The sequence below is a fragment of the Pseudophryne corroboree genome, chromosome 4, assembly GCF_028390025.1.
Source record: "Pseudophryne corroboree isolate aPseCor3 chromosome 4, aPseCor3.hap2, whole genome shotgun sequence".
NCBI classification, from domain to species: domain Eukaryota; kingdom Metazoa; phylum Chordata; class Amphibia; order Anura; family Myobatrachidae; genus Pseudophryne; species Pseudophryne corroboree.
In genome coordinates, this window is record NC_086447.1 from 540,760,010 (window position 1) to 540,782,814 (window position 22,805).

Consider the following 22,805-nt stretch of genomic DNA (forward strand, 5'->3'; position numbering starts at 1 on the left):
AAATCAGCGTGCAATTAGGAGTGTATTTTCCTACTGTTGTTAAGTGGAACAAACTTTTCTCCATAAGACAGAAGGACAGTGAAATGGCATCCGAGTATTTCCATAGAGCACTGCAGAAAATGGCTAGATACACTGGGATAGAGGATATTAAGGGGAATGCAAACCACAAGGAGGTAGCTGTCTCTGTGCTAATGGATGGATAAAAGGAGGCACTGAGGACGAGGGTGCAAACCTCTCTGCCAAATTGGGGAGGTATTTCGGTAGCTGCGCTAAGAGAGTCTGCCATTGAGCATGATCACAACATTACTAAGCACAGGGAGTCACAAAGGATAAGCTGATGATGGTAAGCATACAGGTTCTTACAGCAAAGCCCCATCAGCCAAAACCCCAGACCCCTGATGGTAAGTCACGGTCAAAAACATGTTATCTCTGCAATAGAGAAGGGCATTTTGCAAAGGACTGTAGGAGTAAAGGGACACATAACGTATATAGACACCCTAGACATGAATACGAACCACGTTACCAGACACATAGTTGGGAACAGTGAACACATAGAAGGGATTATGAGCCACATAGAGGGGAAACAAGGAGGTACCCACCAAGGAGGGACTGGCAGACCCCCAAAAACCCACAGTTATCCCCCGCACATATAGTATCTGCAAATGCCTGGTGGGAGGGTCCCACTACACAATAGAGGTTAGGCCACACCTGTAGTCAGCAGACAGTGAAATTGATTGCTGGCCTTGGTAGTGAACCTGAGGTCATTGTTGATGTATCTGGTGTACCATTACCTTTTCTTGTAGATACAGGGGCGGCCAGATCAGTGTTAAACTCCACCACAGGTGTAACGACAACGGGAAAAATGATTTCAGCAATGGGAGTAACGGGACAGGTGCAGCAATACCCTTTGAGTAGACCTGCAGAGATTATGATAGGGCCCTTGCAAACCAAACATTCTTTTCTGCTAATGTTACACTCTACTGTTATAGACACTTGTCCATCACAGGTAGAGAAAATTATCTCACAAATACCGGGTTCCCTTTGGACCAAAGATGGACAAGACACTGGATTGATGATGAATGTAGCCCCAGTAGTAGTACAAATAAAAGGTGGCAGGATAGCTCCAAAAATCCCTCAGTACCCTCTGAAGCCAGAGGTGGAATTAGGAGTATACCCTGTCATAGAACGGCTGCTACAGCAGGGCATCCTAGTCAGGATGTCCAGCACAGCCAATAGTCCCATCTTCCCTGTGAAAAAGAGTGGGGGGAGGGGTTACAGGCTAGTGCAGGATCTAAGGGGGATAAACAAGATAGTGGAGAGTCAATTCACCATAGTGCCCAATCCAGCTGTCATCCTCATGCAAATTCCCTCCATCTCTAAATACTTCACTGTCATCGATCTCTGTTCTGCTTTCTTTTCTGTCCCTATATGCCAATACCTCTTTGCTTTCACCTACAGGGGAGTACAGTACACCTGGACTCGTCTCCCCCAAGGTTTTATTGACAACCCAAGTATTTTCTCCCAGGCCTTACATGACTGTTTGCAATCTTTTCAACCTGAGAGTGGGTCGGTGCTAATACAATATGTTGATGACTTGTTGTTGTGCTCTGACTCATTCGAGTCGTCCTTGGCAGACACTAAACAGCTTCTGTTTCATCTCTTCCAGACAGGACACAAGGTTTCAAAGGATAAGTTGCAGTTGTGTCAGACTAAGGTTAAATACTTGGGGCATTGCTTGACACAGGGACTTAGGCACTTGACCGCTGATAGAATACAGGCCATTCACGACATGACATGCCACAAACTCAGCAACAGATCTGCACTTTCCTTGGAATGTGTGGGTACTGTCGGAACTGGATCTATACTGGCACTATTGCTGCAAGAAATGGTCTCCTCGAATAAACCAGAATGGGTCTCTAACACAGATGAGTCCAAACTGGCGTTTGAGAGACTAAAACAGTGCTTGTCGCAAGCACCAGCATTGGGTATGCCAGATTATGAGAAGCCCTTTGAATTGTACAGTACTGAAAGCGCTGGGTGCGCGGCAGGAGTCTTAACACAGAAACATGGTGATGCCAGCAGACCGGTAGCCTACTACAGTGCACAGTTGGACACTGTAGCACGATCTCCCCCCACTTGCTTGCGAAGTGTTGCAGCCACAGCTTTGCTGGGGAGTAAGAGTGAGGACATAGTGTTAGGACACGACTTGACCATCCATACACCACATGCAGTATCAGCCTTGCTAAACTCCGCCCAAACCAGACATGTCTCATCTGCTCAGTTTACAAAGTGGGAACTATCACTGATGGCCCCTGTAAACATCACCATTAAGAGGTGCAGCTAACTAAATCCTGCAACTTACTTGCCAAGTGTGCCTTGTCATGTACAAAGGGGAGAACAATGATGAAGGAGGATTTAGTGCAGACACTGATAGGCATGATTGTATGGAATACCTGAACCAGACATTCACTGCGAGACCTGACATCAGTGACAACCCACTGGAAGGCGTAGACTTTACCTCCTACACTGATGGTAGTTGCCACAGACAGACGGAATCGGGAGACCTGTGCACCAGATACGCAGTTGTAGATGACGAAGGTATCATAGAAGCTGAACCCCTTGGCCCACCTCATTCAGCACAAGTTGCTGAGCTGGTAGCACTGACGAGAGCATGTGAGTTGGCGAAGGGTTAAGTCAGCTAATATATACACGGATTCTAGGTATGCCTTTGGAGTGGTGCATGATTTTGGGGCCCTGTGGTACCTCAGAAATTTCATGACAGCAGCTGGCACACCTGTAGCGCACGTGGCATACATCAAGAGGCTTCAGACAGCAATACAGGAACTGGACAGAGTGGCTGTTATCAAGTGTAAAGCACACACTCACAACCAAGACCCAATTTCACTTGGTAACAGCCAGGCAGACAAAGTCGGGCAGACAAAGCAGCAAGCACCACCATACAAACAAACATCACACCACTGATGACATTTAACACGGTTAACATGCAAGTTATTTGAAATGCAAAATTTGTGTTCCCTACAGGAGAAGGCGGTCTGGAAGGTGAAGGGAAATGGTCAGGAGTCCTCAGGGCTTTGGACAGATGGACACGGTAAGCCAGTGGCCCCCAGGGCATATCTCCCAAGCCTAGCTGAGGCGGCACACGGTCTGACTCATCTGGGTAAGGAAGGTATGTGCAAACTGGTAAGAGCTTACTGGAGTGCACCAGGATTCTCTTCTCATGCAGGTAAGAAAGCAATGACATGTCTTACTTGCTTGAGGAAGAATATTGGTAAGGCAATACCAATGGAGCCATCCCATATCCCTCCTACAGACGGACCTTTTCAGGTTATACAAATCGACTTCATACAGTTACCAACCTGTAGGAATTTGAAGTATGTGTTAGTATGTACCGATGTCTTTTCAAACTGGTAGAAGCATTCCCCGCTGCCACAAATACTGCTATGTTCACTGCAAAGAAAATCGTGCAGGAATTTGTGTGCAGATATGGTATCCCTAGAATGATTGAAAGTGATAGGGGTACCCATTTAACAGGTGAAGTCTTTCAGGTCATGTGCAAACTGATGGGTATTAATAGCAAGCTGAATACTCCATACCAGCCACAGGATAGTGCAAAGGTGGAGAGAATGAACAGCACTATTAAGAATAAACTGAGCACAGTGATGGCTGAAACTGCATTGTTGTGGCCAGAAGCTTTGCCACTAGTGTTGTACAGCATCAGAACCACTCCCAGGTCACCACTTAACTTATCACCCTTCGAAGTTCTTTTTGGGTGACAACCCCATGTTTTGATAGACCCCCAGGATGATTTGAAGTGCAATAATGAAATAACTGTGCAATATTTGGTTAGGATGAGCCAGCAACTGAGCAACCAGCAAAGGAATCTAAAACTGGCGATTCTTGACCTACCAAACAGTAATTTTCATGACATTGAACTTGGGGATTATGTGATGATTCTAAATTTTCTACGCTCAGGTTGCCTCGTAGACAGGTGGGAAGGACCGTATCAAGTTTTGTTGACCAGCACGACAGCACTAAAGGTTGCTGAGAGAGAGACTTGGGTCCACTCTTCCCACTGCAAGAAGGTTGCTGACCCGGAGAAAACTTGTGACAAAGAGCAAGGTGAAGAGAAACTCTTATCACTAGAGAATTTGTTCCGGGAAAGCTGAGAGGCAGGCCTGTTGAACGGCACCTGAGCGCAGAGAACATCAAAATCAAAGACGGTTGTTGTACCATTTTTCTTTTTTCAACCCCCCCACTGCATTTTTTATTTTTGTTTCCCTTCTTATTTTTGCTCCTTAACTAAATGGATCTACATCAAGAGACTGTGTTTAGGCTTTTTCTGGTGACTCTGTTTTTGATCAGGACAATCTGTTTTCTGAGGGCCCCTGAGATGTTGAGCAAGGATCTGGAATGGATTCTGATGGCGAGTACGGATTCATAGGATCTCAGGAGCAGCATATCACTCTAGTAAAGGCTGGTATCAGTAAGTGATCTGGTAGTCACCGAGCTCCGAGGCAATGTGAAGGGTTATTGTCTGATGAATATTGTATATGTAAGCATTGCGAAAATATAGTCGAAGATGGGTGCATCCAGAGATGTCAGTCAAATAGTAATATCGACATTGGCCGACATCCTTTGAGTGATTACCACTCATTAGTGGGTGTGGTCTTAAACCAAACAGAATGCTGGGTGTACTCACAGGTACCTCAAGGACAGAGTAAGTCGGGATTAGTGCCATACCCTTTAACGATAGATGAGGTACTCGAATTACGGGGTGGGAGACCGGTGGACAAGAAATTCAATATATCTAGGCCCCCTAGCTTGAAGCTCAACCAGTACCATGTAGATAGGTCACTATTGTGTTTTAATATGTCCAATTCCCGAAAACCAGGAAATTGGGAAGCGACATGGAATAACCAGACAATGACCTTTTCACACAGAGCTGATAGCCTACTTATCGACTCTGAACTTGTACGCAAGATAGCCACCAGTGGGAAGTATTTTCGGTATAGGTATACACGCGGGATCAAAACCATGTGGGCTGGGAAAGTGTCACAGGGGTATTGTGCTCACATCATCCAGCCCGATACTTGTACTGAGCAAATGAGAGAACTAGGGACCGGATCCTTTATCAGGAAGATATGTGATATGGTGTTGATGCATTTTGTCCCATATGTTCTTCCAGATGATGCCTATTTCATATGTGGGAGGAAAGCGTACAAGTGGCTTACTCCGAGCTCTGAGTGGTTGTGTTATATTGGGAGAGTACTACCAGAGGTCATGACCATAACCCACGATAAAATGAAAGACATTCACCACAACGCTTAGACTCCTTATACTCATACCAATTATGAACACATCATCAAGAGACACCTCATAGATAGGGCAGAGCACGCAGCCTCTGATTTGATCTATGAATCCACTGGGATTCAGTTCCTTCTCGCATTAGATATCACCCGTACTGCAAGAGGAACTATAAATTATAGGTACATCCAAGCGCATGCGAACTTGATAGATAATATCACCGAAATGTATGATGACACCTTCAGGTATACGGACAGGGATTTACAAGCCTACAAGAAGGAGTTGATCCAGCACAGGATGGTCCTTAATTATGTTACGGCTGTGACAGGTGGTTACTGTGTAACCCTGGCAACTCAATATGGTGTGAAGTGCTGTACGTATATTACAAATAGCACTGACGACCCCACGGAGATAATCGATCAAAAGATGGATGAGATCTTGCAGTTAAAGTGGGAGTTCAGGAGTAAACACAACCTTACCTTGATGGCTGTGGGTAATGAACTGACCGGCTGGGTCAGTGGGCGCAAAATGTAATTGTGAATGTAGGAAAGTTTCTCCTTTGTGTCCTGGGTGTCATCATAATTATTGGTCTGATATACAGGGGTGTTCGAATTTTGACGCAGCGCAAACATAGCACAAATTTGATGAGTCTAAGGAGCGAGGGCATTGTTACAGCAGCAGATTGTAGAAACAGTGTTATGATAAGGATTGCAAATGAATTTCATGGCCTGTTTCTTTCACCATTTCTCTCTGTTTCCCCCTCTACCCAGAAACATCCAACCGGAAAAGACGTCAACCATACCCAAATTTATGTGAATGTATATTTTTTTATGTGTCTTGCCTTCATCTCTGAAATACTCCGTTAATGGCACACATAGTCGATAAACGTTATCCACACATAGTAGCACACACATACGTTTCCCCTCCATCTATCATCAGATAAATGTGCTCCCCATTTGTTAGTATAAGAAGCCAGAAAGGTGAGGGCTAATGACCTTGCCTAGAAAGAGCTCGGTAGTGTTTGTTTGCTCATTTATAGACCCTTAATACGGGATGAGAAGGAGTTAATGTATACTTTGCAATACCTCGAAGCTTACTATACGGCACGATGATACATGCCCCTCAGACATTAATTCATACATACATTCTTTTTCCTATCTCACTAGGCTATACATTTCCTACCTACAATTCTTCCCCAGTCATCCAAACTTTGTATATATTGTGTAGATAATATTTTCAGTTTATTAGTTATGTGTGGCAGTTATTATTGACTGCCAAAGGGTGGACTGTTGAAGTCGAAAATATTATAGCCACGCGCATCACGTACAAACACCACACAGATGGCCTCCGTGCGGGTGCTTGTTCTGCCGTGCGTGCTCATACTCGCAAGCTATGTATAATCGCTCACGCGGTCTTGCATGTTAGTATGTGGTATGAGTAATTACGGTAGGATATGCATTTGCATGGAAAAGCCACAAAGACATATCTCATATTTAACTTACATAGCACATAATGTACACATAGCCAACATGCACCACGCCAGCAAGTTACATATGCTTAAAAGGTATAACAACAGAGGGATTCGACTTTACAGGATATGAGGGGACAGAATTAGGTTAGGAGGTGGTGTTTGGTATCCAGCTGTACAGTATTTTAAGAGCAATATTCCGGTAGCAGTTTGAAGAAGATAGCACGCTCCTGTGCATAGATATGCGCAGGAACAGAATATTAATATTAACTGTATTTACTGTACTCTTGATATTCGGCAGGAACCCATAAGAGAACAACTGCAAGTGATACTGGACCAGGCATCGCCCACCTATACAAACCAACCTATGACCCCTCCTGTACTGTAAATGACCAGCCCTTTGACCTATAGGTGAAGAGATTACAGTTCCCATTTTTTTCATGATTTGTACAAATGTATAAAAGCCATGCATCCTGGCCGGTCAGACACATTCTCTGAAGGTCATCTACCCAGATTGACTGATGACCGGAACTGGGTGGCGCAGGCGAACCAAACATATGTATCCATTGACTGTAGCCTCTTCTCTTATGTGATTGTATTATTGTTGTAACCCCCTTTTTAGTAAATAATTATTGGTGGGTTGGATCCCAACATTTTAAATACAATTGGTGTCGCATTCCTTTTTCCTGTTAGGGGTTATAGAGTGTATTCCACTGCACGTGTAGCTACTCTGAGCTAACAGCATGACGGCGTGCGCACGCAACGTGTATGCATTTGATAGGGGTTATACACACACATGCTTAACGGTCGCAGCGGCCTGAACATCGGTGTATATAAAGTATTGCTTTTATTCCTGTAAGTTAATTAGACTTCACAGTATGATTGTTAATAGTTAATTATTGTGTATTATCAGCATGCAGACATAATAGTTCACTAATAGCTTGAAGTCAGAAATACGCACAATATATTTGTTTCATCATCTTGATCAAGGCACAAGAAATAATGCCCAAGTGTAATCGAGTGTATCTCAATTCTTAGATAGTTTTTGGGCCTGCTTCAAAGACATATATCAAAACAAAGCATGCTAAATACTTCTCTTTGACATGGTAAGTATCATCTCAGCTCCTGCCTTTTATTCAAGGAGCTTTTGAAGTGACACAAAGTTATTTACATTTAATTCAGTTGGGAAACACGTTACCTTGCTTCTACATGCCTCTTTCAACAGCCATACTAAAAGAAATTCTGAATAATCTCGTGAAATATTCCTTCTGGTAATGTTTATGGAAAAGGAAATGAAATACAGGTTTCAGTTTTCAATGTTCTTTCCTAGTTTTTATAATGTGCGTTGACCAAATGTGGTTTCAAAAATGTGATCTTGTTACTTGTGGGATTTATTTTCAAGCTGTCTGGATAAAAGTTTGTACAACATAAACAGTACAGCCAAATAAACAGATATGATACTTAAAGGAACACTAAACAAAAAATACAAGTTGACTTTTTTAATCAAACAACTAGTAATATATAATTAATATACAACTAATGTACACAGGCGGCACAGTGGCTAGCTTTATTACCTCACAACACTGGGGCCATGGGTTAGATTCCAACCATGACAATATCTCTGAGTTCATGTTTACTACATGTTAGCATGAGTTTTCTCCACATACAGTAATTCAGCATCCTCTCACATTTCGAGAACACAAAATAGACCATTCATTTGTGTATGTGATAGGCAGTTTTTCTTTTGGACCTGTCATTCACTAGACCTGTCATGGTGCCAGAACTGTGACAAAAAGAAGGACCACCGGGCACTGGTCAAGGTATGTTGAAGTAATAAATAAAAAACCAAAGGTGGACGATTTATAATTGTAGAAAGAAAAATTTCACTCTTTCAATTATGGTCCTATTTGGTGGTGCGCCCAGAGCTAGGAAGTACAAATACTAGCAAAGGGAGAAAAAGAAAGCTCTTGTGTGGGCGCACTCTTAGTTAGATCTAGGAAAATTCCTAGGATATATGTGAGAAATTGTGTTAAAACATCTGTTTATTATTAAAGATTAAAAATAATATAGTTACCCACATATAAGATCCAACAGTGAATGAAAAATAATTTTACTAAAAAAATGTTAAAATGTTCTGGTCTGTTAGTCACAGGGAGTGATTAGAAAGGTGGGAGACACTTGATTGTCTGACACCTGTTTCTCCTGACCAGTACAGAAATTCTGTATAGATGGGACCAAAAGGAAGTCAAGAGAGTATTAAGTGTATTTATGAGAGACCATTTACTGGGTCAATACCATACACTTTGCTGGTTAGTTGTCTATCCCTATAGACACGTATGGAATAATTAAAGACTAATTATTATCTTTGTGGCCAAGTGCTGAATTGATAACCAAAAAGGAAGATATGAAGGAAGAAAAAGTGGTGATACTGCTGTTGGTGTCACTTTTCTCATAAAGAGAAAATAATTCATACTCTACAAAACCGGGTATTCTCAGAAAGTCTCCTCCCCCGATACTGACCCAGCCCAACGCTGTTTGGCTTCCAAGATCGGAAGAGATTGGGCATTAGCAGCGTGGTATGATAGTAGAGGAGAATATGTGATTTTTATACCAATGAGAGTGCACCTATATAAGAATTTTCAGAGAGACATAGGTATGCAAGGAAAGAAAAGTATAACATGTGGATCTACTGTCCACGTTAGACACGGCTCAGCGGACACCACTACAGTGGCGCCGTGTGCCCTGAATCGTGAATGAGAGTCCACGGAAAATAGTCAAAGTCAGAAAAAATCGTATCAACCTTTAGGCCAGCTACTAGGTATATCCGTTGCTCAGGATAGAAAATAAGCACTGCTCAAACACAGGAACAACGATTCTCTGACAAGTTATGTGTAAATCCTAGGTGTAAACCAACAGATAAACAGTAAGTGATAGAAAAATTAGGAGTAGCAAAGTTATCCCTTTGTGAGATGAACTGAAAAAATGTCTCTGTTAATAATTCAGAGTGGTCACAGCATGTATACTTCAGGCATTTTGCCCGAAAAATATATATAAGTGTTATTCGGTACACAGATTAGGTAACTTTACTCTCCAATAATGCTTGTGGTTTAGCAAAATTGTAACACACAATAACTATGTATCAGAGGGTAAGTATGTATCAATAAAGCATAACATAACACATAGTTGTATAAGTGCATTCACCCTGTGGGTGCAAGCTTACGATAAAGCACATTGAGAAGTTGAGTGGAGATATTCCAAGTGTCACAATTATGGGAGAGAATGCTGGCAGCAAAAAAACTCCGTGAGATGGTCCCCTGTGGAGGTCCATGGAAAACGCGTTTCGCCTGTTAGGGCTTGTTCACTTCCTGGATCTGACAGGCACCTAAGCATGGATGGTTTAAAAACCATTGCAATTAGGGTAGCTGCCAATCACAGCTGATGTGTTGGAGCAGACGCCCAGGGAGGGATGTGATAACTCCCTCTCGTAGCGCAGGCTGATCCAATGGAGAGCGGGGGTATCCGCCAATCGCGGCTGGTGTGTCAGAGCTGACGCTCGGGGCAGGGATGTAGTGACTTCCTCTCACAGCGCAGGCTAAGGAGTGGAGGTGTGTCAGTTAATAGTAGCTGGTGTTTGTAGAGTGGACGCGTGAAAGAGGAAGCAGGATCACTCCCTCTGTGACGCGTCGGAGATGCCTTATGTTGTCCAATCAGAGATGGAAAAGGTGGAACGAGACTGTTAGGTCAAAAACGGATAGCGCCATCTTAGATTAAGGATTGCCAGGAGTTATTTTTATCATCAAAATGGTATTATTTAAATCAGGTACCATAGGATAAATGTGCACTGCACATAATTGAAATTGATATGAGCTATTGGTGGCTGGTGTTATAAAGGCTAGCGTGTTGGGTGGGAGACCCGAAACTGACAGGTCACTGGGTCAAGCATAGATGGCGCCATCTTGCAAAAGGGTTTGCCATGACTTATATAATTAAAAATTATGTAGCTAAACTTTGATTAGGTAACCCAGGGAAAGTATGCTGGGCGCTGGGCGCGGTTACATTTTGATAACAGCCCTTTTTGGGGCTGATGGTGTCGGAACCCACGCATGAAGCAAGGATATGTAGATTCCCCCTGTCGAGCGAAGTCTCACAAATCCATCGGGAAGAATGGTAAATCACAAGGTTGCACTTGAATAACACCTTTGTGGTGAGGAATTAAATGTCAAAACTATTACTGTTTTGGTGTGTGAAGCCTTTTAAAAGTTAAGGGACATGTAGAAAAAGTGGTAGGAGCTGCACATAAATCATCTCTCAGCACATTGTATTACTCTATGAAAGGAGGGGGTATATAGGTTGATAACAGCTGGTATTGCCCAGGCCGACGCATGTCGGCGGAAGTCGATTGGCTTCTGCTCGATTGCGTCAAAGGGCTAGACTCAAGAATAAGAAAAGTGAAAAAGGAATTTTTTTAAATTATATTACAAAAGCAGAGATCATGGGTCCCAGGATCAGATTTAGATAACACCCTTTGTTTTAAAAAAGGGATTATATTGCCAGTACATTTTGTAAAAAGCAATATGTGAGATGAAAATAAAAACAAAAGAGAAAGATAATAATATTGAATTGTTGTGGGGGTGGTTTAGTGAAGAAGGATATGGTGATAGTATTGGGGGAGTGATAATAATTGAGCAGCAAGGTGCTAATGAGCTGGGAATTTAGATGGGATTGTGGCGGACATAGTCAGTGTGCTCGTTGGGGCTGGTAAGATTTAGGTGAAAAACCGTGAAGGAAAGGTGAATGGAAGAATGTAAGCTGGAATTGAACATATTGGATTTTAGGACCAGGGTAGTGAAAAAAGTGAAAAAAGTGATAGGTGCAAATGATACCTGAGTGGTAAGATGGACTGTAAAAGGAAAATAATGGGGTGAAAATTAGATGAGCTGGGTTGAAAATAGGAGGCCAAAGACACACATTTATGTGTTGGAGGGGGAGGAATAAAGATGGGGAAAATAGATTAAAGAAAAACCCCATAGTTTATATTCTCATTCAGACCAGAGGGTCTGAGACTGCCAAGGTGGAAAATCCATTCGCTCTCTTTTTTGTAGAGATCTTTAGTGATATCTCCTCCTCGTATACCGAGATGAATGCGATCTAAACCAAAACCTTTTAATTCTTTGGTTGATCCTTTATGATAGCGATAAAAATGCCTGGCTACCGAGGTAAGCTGTTTCATACATGCAAGATCTTTGGGTGCATTGCTAATATTGCCCAAATGTTCCAGGACCCTCTCTTTCAATTTTCGTGTAGTCTTGCCAACGTATTTTATATTACAACTGCACGTAATGCAGTAGATTACTGCTGAAGTATTGCAGTTGAAAAAATGTCGTAGCGTTGTTATTTGGCCATACCTATCTATGACTGTGTTGGTTTGTAATATTTGTGGACATGATTTACAATGTCTGCAGGGAAAAGAGCCTGTTGTAATTGGTTTCTTTGGTATGGATGTCAATAAGTGGCTCCGAACTAGGTGATCTTTAATGTTCTTAGATCTACGCCAGTTCATCTGCAAAGGAGAGTTCACAAAAGGAGATAGCTCGGGGTCCATCTGCAGTATGGGTAAATGTTTGATTATTGCATTTTTCAACAATTTCCACTCAGGACAGAAAGTTTCTACGAATCTGATGATGTTCTCTTGTTCTGGAGCCTCCTTCTTCTTCCCAAAAATTAGGTTTTCTCTCTTGACCATGGAGGTAGCTAAGTATGCTCGTTTTAGTGACTGTTTGCTGTAGCCCCTGGCACAGAGGCGCTTGGTAAGTTCTCAACTCTTGCTTTTATAAATATGATCCTCGGAACAGTTGCGTCTTAGCCTAAGATATTCTCCTTTGGGGATGTTTTCAATAGTCGGGGGGAAATGTGAACTGGTTTGGAAAAGGAGATTGTTTGTAGCAGTTTCCTTTCGATATAATTCAGTTTCCAAGTAGCCCGTATGAGATCTATAAATATTTAGATCGAGAAAGGGAACTTTATCAGAATTGATGGTGTGGGTCAATTTAATATTGAGTTCATTGATGTTAAGAAGTTTGATTAACTCAATCAAAAGGCCTCTCTCTCCGTTCCAGATAATGAATATGTCGTCGATATATCTCAGCCATAACGTCACATGGGTAGTATATTTCTCATTTGTCATATTAAATACAAAAAAAATGCTCCCACCATCCTAAAAACAGGTTTGCGTAAGTAGGGTCACAGGCTGCGCCCATGGCTGTTCCCCTAATTTGCAAGAAGAATTGGTCTTGAAACACAAAATAATTTTTGGAAAGAACAAAATCAAGGAGCTGCTGAAGGAAGTTGGAAGATTCTCCCTCGCCTTCTTGATCCAAATAGTGTTTGGCAGCTGTAAGTCCTTGGTGATGATCGATAGTAGTGTAGAGTGCTTCTACATCTAGAGTTGCCAAAAGAAAGTTATTTTCAAGGTGTATGTCATGAATCTTGCGAAGTAGATCTGCTGTGTCTTGTAGATAAGATGATAGAGAAAGGACAAAGTCGCGGAGATGTAGGTCCAGAAACCTACTAGGTTGTTCCAGTAATCCACCATTACCAGACATAATCTGTCCTCCAGGAGGTTTGGAGGCATTCTTGTGTATCTTAGCTAAGAGATAGAATGTTGGTGTTTTCGGATTCTGGATTGTTATATATTTCAACTCTGGTTGCGTGAAAGTACCTTGGGTTGCGGCATGTATTAAGGTGTTATAAGAATTAAGGAACCTAGTGGTTGGATTGCTGAGAAGTTTCTTGTAACATGAGGTGTTAAAAAAGCTGTCACTGGGCTTCAGTGATATACATTTCTCGGGGCCAAAGAACGATATTCCCACCTTTATCTGATGGCTTAATGATGACATCATGCCAAGTTTCCAATTCTTGCAAGGCTTGTCGTTCTTTGTATTTAAGGTTCTTAGAGAAGTGATGAAGGCCATGCCTAGTTTGAGCATAGATATCATCAAACTCTTTTGATACTCTATTCAAAAAAACTCTAATCTCCGGGCTGTTATTGTCAGGAGGAAAGAAGTGGGATTTTGGTCTACATTGGGGTCTCTGAGTGGTTAAGCCATCCATACTTAATTCTTTTTGGAGTTCTTCTAATTCCTGGATGGCATGGAGATCATCGGTGGTACAATCGGAATCAAGATCACTCTCTGACTGTCTTAATTGTCGTTTGAAAAAATTTTTTTTAGAAGAAGCTTCCTCCAAAACAATCTCAGATCCTTTTCCCAGAAAAATCTGTTAAAGGATCTGGAAGGTGAAAAGGAGAGTCCCTTACTCAGTACTTCCATTTGGTCAGAGGAAAGGGGTCTGTCAGATAAAGTGATAACCTGTAATTTCGTAGAATTGTCGGAGTCTATCTCAATGTCTTCCTCTGACGGGCTGGGTACCGGGCAGTCCTTGGTATACCCCAATCTTGATTCCGTCCGCCGTTTCGCCTTTCCCCCTCTCCTTGTTTTCCTCGATTTCTGATGCGGCCTCTCTGCCTCTGGCCTTGGCCTAAAAAACGTTGAGAAAAATCATCCAATTCCTCCTGGTTATACTTAGTGTTCTCAAATGTTTCACTGGCTGAATCACCGCTATTAGAGGACTCAAATTCAGAGAAGGTGGAATCTTCCCTAGGTTTCCTGTTCCTGTTGAGGGGTGTTGGATTCCACCTAAAAATATTGCTTCGCAGAAAATCACGTTTATCTCTGATAAATTTATTTCGTTTTCGATCCACTATCGTCTGTGCGTACTGATCAATATCCTTCTTGTGTTTCTCAAAGGCCGCTTGGAAAGCTGAATCCTTCTCCCACACTTCTAAGCTCTTCCCTAATTCATCTATTTCTTTTTCGACCTGGTCTATTAATAGGGTATCGTGTTTCACCAACAGGTGAAGCAATTCATGGGAACATTTTAGAAGAGCTGCTTCCCATTCGGTCTTTAAATTATCTGTCACGAGAGGAAAAGATGGGAATACCTTGGGTCTGAGACCCCGAGGTACGATCTTATGTTTTATATAATTTTCCAATGTAGTAACATCCCACGATAGGCGTGTTCTCCTCTGCAGATTTTTTTGCAATCTGGAGAAGGAGGTCCGCCATTCTGAATTGGGGGTAGTTTGTTCATAGGTTTCCGAAAAGGGATCCCCAAAATTTGTATTCTGACATTTCGATAATTCCGTTTTAAGAGAAAAGGTGGTCATAATATATGTAAGATATCAAATGTAACAGTACTATTTCCTGATTGGACCTATTAGATATTTGTGCCAAACTGTTCTTAAAATATATTTGAAGTTTAACTAGGAATTAGTGAAGAAGGCTGCTAAAAAGGGTCAGTGGGTACACAAGGGGTATGAAAGTTGCAATATATCTATGACTGCTGCCAGCAAAAAATCTCCTTTTGATTGAGTTCATCAAACTTCTTAACATCAATGAACTCAATATTAAATTGACCCACACCATCAGTTCTGATAAAGTTCCCTTTCTCGATCTAAATATTTGTAGATCCCATATGGGCTACTTGGAAACTGAATTATATCGAAAGGAAACTGCTACAAACAATCTCCTTTTCCAAACCAGTTCACATTTCACCCCGACTATTGAAAACATCCCCAAAGGAGAATATCTTAGGCTAAGACGCAACTGTTCCGAGGATCATATTTATAAAAGCAAGAGTTGGGAACTTACCAAGCGCCTCTGTGCCAGGGGCTACAGCAAACAGTCACTAAAACGAGCATACTTAGCTACCTCCATGGTCAAAAGAGAAAACCTAATATTTGGGAAGAAGAAGGAGGCTCCAGAACAAGATAACATCATCAGGTTCATAGGAACTTTCTGTCCTGAGTGGAAATTGTTGAAAAATGCAATAATCAAACATTTACCCATACTGCAGATGGACCCCGACCTATCTCCTTTTGTGAACTCTCCTTTGCAGATGAGCTGGGGTAGATCTAAGAACATTAAAGATCACCTAGTTCGGAGCCACTTATTGACATCCATACCAAAGAAACCAATTACAACAGGCTCTTTTCCCTGCAGACATTGTAAATCATGTCCACAAATATTACAAACCAACACAGTCATAGATAGGTATGGCCAAATAACAATGCTACGACATTTTTTCAACTGCAATACTCCAGCAGTAATCTACTGCATTACGTGCAGTTGTAATATAAAATACGTTGGCATGACTACACGAACATTGAAAGAGAGGGTCCTGGAACATTTGGGCAATATTAGCAATGCACCCAAAGATCTTGCATGTATGAAACAGCTTACCTCGGTAGCCAGACATTTTCATCGCTATCATAAAGGATCAACCAAAGAATTAAAAGTTTTTGGTTTAGATCGCATTCATCTCGGTATACGAGGAGGAGATATCACTAAAGATCTCTACAAAAAAGAGAGCGAATGGATTTTCCGCCTTGGCAGTCTCAGACCATCTGGTCTGAATGAGAATATAACCTATGGGGTTTTTCTTTAATCTATTTTTAAATACCTGATGAGCAGACCTCACAGATGTCTTTCACTTTCTACTCACACGCAGCATCATTTTTATTTTATTTTTTATTTTTATTTTCAATTCTTCTCCTCTCTCTCTCCCCATCTTTATTCCTCCCCCTCCAGCACATAATTGTGTGTCTTTGGCCTCCTATTTTCAACCCAGTTCATCTAATTTTCACCCCATTATTTTCCTTTTACAGTCCATCTTCCCACTCAGGTATCATTTGCACCTATCACTTATTTCACTTTTTTCACTACCCTGGTCCTAAAATCCAATATGTTCAATTCCAGCTTCCATTCTTCCATTCACCTTTCCTTCACGGTTTTTCACCTAAATCTTACCAGCCCCAACGAGCACACTGACTATGTCCGCTACAATCCCATCTAAATTCCAAGCTCATTAGCACCTTGCCGCTCAATTATTATCACTCCCCCAATACTATCACCATATCCTTCTTCACTAAACCACCCCCACAACAATTCAATATTATTATCTTTCCCTTTTGTTTTTATTTTCATCTCACATATTGCTTTTTACAAAATGTACTGGCAATATAATCCCTTTTTTAAAACAAAGGGTGTTATCTAAATCTGATCCTGGGACCCATGATCTCTGCTTTTGTAATTTAATTTAAAAAAAATTCCTTTTTCACTTTTCTTATTCTTGAGTCTAGCCCTTTGACGCAATCGAGTAGAAGCCAATCGACTTCCGCCGACATGTGTCGGCCTGGGGAATACCAGCTGTTATCAACCTACATACCTCCTCCTCTCATAGAGTAATACAATGTGCTGAGAGATGATTTATGTGCAGCTCATACCACTTTTTCTACATGTCCCTTAACTTTTAAAAGGCTACACACACCAAAAAAGTAATAGTTTTTACATTTAATTCCTCACCACAAAGGTGCTATTCAAGCGCAACCTTGTGATTTACCATTCTCCCCGATGGATTTGTGAGACTTCACTCTACAGCGAGAGTCTACATATCCTTGCTCCGTATGTGGGTTCCGACACCATCAGCCCCAAAAAGGGCTGTTATCAAAATGTAACCGCGCACAGCGCCCAGCATACTTTCCCTTGGTTACCTAATCCAAGTTTAGCTACATAATTTTTAATTATATAAGTCCTGGCAAACCCTTTTGCAAGATGGCGCCATCTATGCTTGACCCCGTGACCTGTCAGTTTCGGGTCTCCCACCCAGCACACCGGCCTTTATAACACCAGCCACCAATAGCATTTATCAACTTTCATTTATGTGCTGTGCACATTTATCCTATGGTACCTGATTTAAATATTACCATTTTAATGATAAAAATAACTCCTGGCAATCCTTAATCTAAGATGGCGCTATCCGTTTTTGACCTAACAGTCTCGTGCCACCTTTTCCATCTCTGATTGAACAACATAAGGCATCTCCGACACGTCACAGAGGGAGTGATCCTGCTTCCTCTTTCACACGTCCACTCTACAAACACCAGCTACTATTAACTGACAAACCTCCGCTCCCTATTGGATCAGCCTGCGCTGTGAGAGGAATCACTACATCCTTGCCCCGAGCGTCAGCTCTGACACACCAGCCGCAATTGGCAGATACCCCCGCTCTCCATTGGATCAGCCTGCGCTACGAGAGGGAGCTATCACATCCCTCCCTGGGCGTCTGCTCCAACACATCAGCTGTGATTGGCGGCTACCCTAATTGCAATGGTTTTTAAACCATCCATGCTTAGGTGCCTGTCAGATCCAGGAAGTGAACAAGCCCTAACAGGCGAAACGCGTTTTCCACGGACCTCCACAGGGGACCATCTCACAGAGTTTTTTTGCTGGCAGCAGTCTCTCCCATAATTGTGACACTTGGAATATCTCCTCTCAACTTCTCAATGTGCTTTATCGTAAGCTTGCACCCACAGGGTGAATGCACTTATACAACTATGTATTATGTTATGCTTTATTGATACATACTTACCCTCTGATACATAGTTATTGTGTGTTACAATTTTGCTAAACCACAAGCATTATTGGAGAGTATAGTTACCTAATCTGTGTACCGAATAACAGTATCACCACTTTTTCTTCCTTCATATCTTCCTTTTTGGTTATCAATTCAGCACTTGGCCACTAAGATAATAATTAATCTTTAATTATTCCATACGTGTCTATAGGGATAGACAACTAACCAGCAAAGTGTATGGTATTGACCCAGTAAATGGTCTCTCATAAATACACTTAATACTCTCTTGACTTCCTTTTGGTCCCATTAATACAGAATTTCTGTACTGGTCAGGAGAAACAGGTGTCAGACATTCAAGTGTCTCCCACCTTTCTAATCACTTCCTGTGACTAACAGACCAGAACATTTTAACATTTTTCCAGTAAAATTATTTTTCATTCACTGTTGGATCTTATATGTGGGTAACTATATTATTTTTAATCTTTAATAATAAACAGATGTTTTAACACAATTTCTCACATATATCCTAGGAATTTTCCTAGATCTAACTAAGAGTGCGCCCACACAAGAGCTTTCTTTTTCTCCCTTTGCTAGTATGGTGCCAGAATTGTAGGGCCCGAGACTGAATTTAGACCTCATGGGCTACTAAGCAAGATACCTATTTAGGGCCCACTTTCCCCAAACAATCAATAGCATTATATTTTCATTCCTGAGTTAAGCCTCTTACTTTATTTGTTGTTTTTTCTACTTGTATTCTATTGCAGTATATTACTTCCCCCTCCACTAATTGCACCATGTCCCCTCGCCCCTAATTTCCATTATTATACCAGTTACTGCATTTTAGATCAATGCTCCACTGACTGAATCTAGTAGCTCCCCGTACTCCATTATTACACCCTCACTCACTGACTGCATTGTATATGAGTGACCCAGGCTCACTGATTGTAGCAAGCCCCATCACCTAAAATACTCTTTATTATCCCCATCACTCACTGACCACATTTTATAACAGCATCTTATAATACCCATTATTGCACCTCTCAGTCAGTGACTGTATTAATAATATATAATTCCACCTTCCCACCACAGTGAGGAGGAGTGAGAGGGAGGCATTGATATATGATGTCTGACAATTAAGTTTGCAAACTCAAAGACTACATACCTTACTGCTGAATATCACTGTGGTCTCCTTCAAAGTACTACCCTTGGGAAGCTATGCACCAATGCCAGTGCCTAGTCCACCCTTCAAAACTATTTTGGAACTGGTTTTGTGCAATGGCCTTCATAGCTGCCATTGCATTGCTCCTCATCAATGTCATCAAAATGCCTTCCTTTCAATATTTCCTTTATCTTCGGGAACAGAACAAAGTAATTGGGGGCTAGATCCATTGAAAAAGAAGGGTCTTCCAACAGTTATTTGTTTACTAGTCAAAACTCCCTCACAGACAATGCCTTGTGAGCAGATACATTGTCATGATGCAAGATCCATGAGTTGTAGCAAAAAGTTTGGTTAATTTCCATCTTTTTCATGCAGCCTTTTCAGTACTAAAATAGTAAACTTAGTTGATGTTCACTTGATTTGCTATGCTCTTGACAGTCAGCCAATGATTTTAATGCACAATAGGGGGCATTCTGTATTGATCGCTTGCTAGCAGTTTTTAGCAGCCGTGCAAACGCATAGTTGCCGCCCATGGAGGAGTGTATTTTCGCTTTGCAGGAGTGCGAACGCCTGTGCAGCAGAGCGCCTGCAAACATATTTTGTGCAAAACAAGACCAGCCCTGTAGTTACTTATCCTGTGAGATGATTGTTGCAACAAGTGACACGGTAATGATGTCAGATACCCACGCAGCAAATGCCCGGCCATGCCTGCGTTTTTCCAAACACTCCCAGAAAATGGTTAGTTTACACCCTGAAATGCCCTCTTCCTGTCAATCTCCTTGGGTTCGGCTGTGCGATTGGAATCGTCGCTAGAACCAGTGCAAAACCACAAAGGACTTCGTACCCGTACGACACATGTGTGCATTGCGGTGCATACGCATGCGCAGAGTAGCCTTTTTTTTTACTGATCGCTATGCAGCGAACAACGGCAGCTAGCGATCAACTCGGAATGACCCCCATTATAATGACCTTTTGCAATGTTTTCCTCAGTTCTGCTCATTGCTGGCCGTCATGACCTATCATTGTCATTAACATTTTCATTTCCCTCAGAAAAATGTTTTCACCCACTTATAAACTGCTGTTTTCTTCATAGCATTATCCCCAAAAACTGACAGGTCTCTGATTTTACTTCCACTCTTGTCAAGTTTAATGTGAAATTGAATGTTTGTTCATTGCTCTAATTCAAGCTCCAACATTCTCACGACAGCACACTAATACACACGCAGACTTTAATAGTCTCCACTCAGCAAGAGACTCCTGTAGATCAATAACAACACACCTGTAAAATGCTGATATGCCAAAGTCATCAAACTATACTGAGGTTTGTGTCCAATGGTGTCACAGCATGCACATGGTGGCAAGTTCACAAATGTAATTGTTAGACCTAATATAATGGAGTCACACTAAAGGTGCTGATATATAATCAATATAGTCACTGACTGATGGGTGCAGTAATGGGTATTATAAGGATGGGGACCTGCTAATAAGGGATGTGCTCTTGCAGACACCCACTCAAAGACTACATACCTTACTGCTGAATATCACTGTGGTCTCCTTCAAAGTACTACCCTTGGGAAGCTATGCACCAATGCCAGTGCCTAGTCCACCCTTCAAAACTATTTTGGAACTGGTTTTGTGCAATGGCCTTCATAGCTGCCATTGCATTGCTCCTCATCAATGTCATCAAAATGCCTTCCTTTCAATATTTCCTTTATCTTCGGGAACAGAACAAAGTAATTGGGGGCTAGATCCATTGAAAAAGAAGGGTCTTCCAACAGTTATTTGTTTACTAGTCAAAACTCCCTCACAGACAATGCCTTGTGAGCAGATACATTGTCATGATGCAAGATCCATGAGTTGTAGCAAAAAGTTTGGTTAATTTCCATCTATGTAATACTTATTATTACACCGAATCACATTAGTGTTGACTGCATTATACATGAGTGCATCTCACCCTCTGACTGATAGCAGCCTAGCAGCTCCCTCATCCCTTATAATACCCATTATTGCATCCCACAGTAAGTGTGCCAATCCATGATTAATTGTAGTGGGCATCTCCTATATATGGTAGTACGTAAAATAGAGTATACACTGTAGTTAAAATAACACTGCCCCCCTTCCATGCCCCACAGCCGCCTTAAGCAATTGCTTTGGTTGCCTTTGGTAAATCCACTACTGGTCTGAAGTGCTAAATCTCATTTTGCAGGAGATACAGTATCTGAAACATCTTCTTTATTAGTCCACAAAACCTAAACCCTGTGGAAACTGTATTTTCCGCATGAATTTAAGTAAATAATAGCTTGATAAATATGCCCTTATGAGAGGAGAAAAAATAATTAACTAATTTGGAAATATTCAGCCAGAGGCATCACTGGTACTGGTGGCACCCGGTGTGGCATCCTCTGCACGCTGAAAATGGGGCACGGTCTATAAGGTATCCGTTCAGATGGTCGACCATGTTATGGTCGACAGTCATTAGGTCTACCACTATTGGTCGACATTGACATGGTCAACATGGACACATGGTCGACACATGAAAAGGGTCAACACATGAAAGGTCGACACATGAAAAGGTCGACATGAGTTTTTTAACTTTTTTTTCTTTTGGGGAACTTTTCCATACTTTACGATCCACGTGGACTACGATTGGAACGGTAATCTGTGCCGAGCGAAGCGGTAGCGGAGCGAAGGCACCATGCCTGAAGCATGGCGAGTGAAGCGAGTCATGCGAGGGGACGCGGTGCACTAATTGGGGTTCCCAGTCACTTTACTAAAAAACGACACCCAAAAAAGTAAAAAAACTCTTGTCTACCTTTTCATGTGTCGACCTTTCATGTGTCAACCATTTTCATGTGTCGACCATGTGTCCATGTTGACCATGTCAATGTCGACCAATAGTGGTCGACCTAATGACTGTCGACCATAACATGGTCGACCATTCATACCGGAACCGGTCTATAATGGAGTGGGCATGGCATTAGGTCGACCACTGTTGGTCAACAGTGACTAGGTCGACACCTTAAATAAGTCAACACAGTCATTAGGTTGACAAGAACAAGGTTGACGTGAGTTTTAAAGAAAAAATTTGGTGTTGTTTTCTTCGTAAAGTGACCAGGAACCCCAACTAGTGCACCGTGTCCCCACGCATGGCTCGCTTCACTCGCCATCCTTTGGGCAAGGTGCCTCGCTGCACTCGGCACACGTTACTATTCCCAATCATAGTCCACGTGGATCGTTAAGTATGAAAAAGTAAAAAAAAAAGAAAACTTTTTTTGAAAAACTCATGTTGACCTAGTACATGTCCACCTAGTGACTAGGTCGACCTATAGACCACGTCGACCTAATGCACGTTGACCAATAGTGTTCGACCTAATGACTGTC

General features: G+C 41.9%; 1 protein-coding gene and 1 pseudogene across 8 annotated transcripts in view; both read right to left on the reverse strand.

Annotated features, from left to right (window-relative positions):
• The window catches only part of LAMA2 (laminin subunit alpha 2), a 1,276,598-nt gene that overhangs the window by 977,711 nt on the left and 276,082 nt on the right, over window positions 1-22,805 (reverse strand). The gene's annotated exons all lie outside the window — the stretch shown is intronic.
• Window positions 9,265-9,383, reverse strand: LOC134912519 (5S ribosomal RNA; annotated as a pseudogene).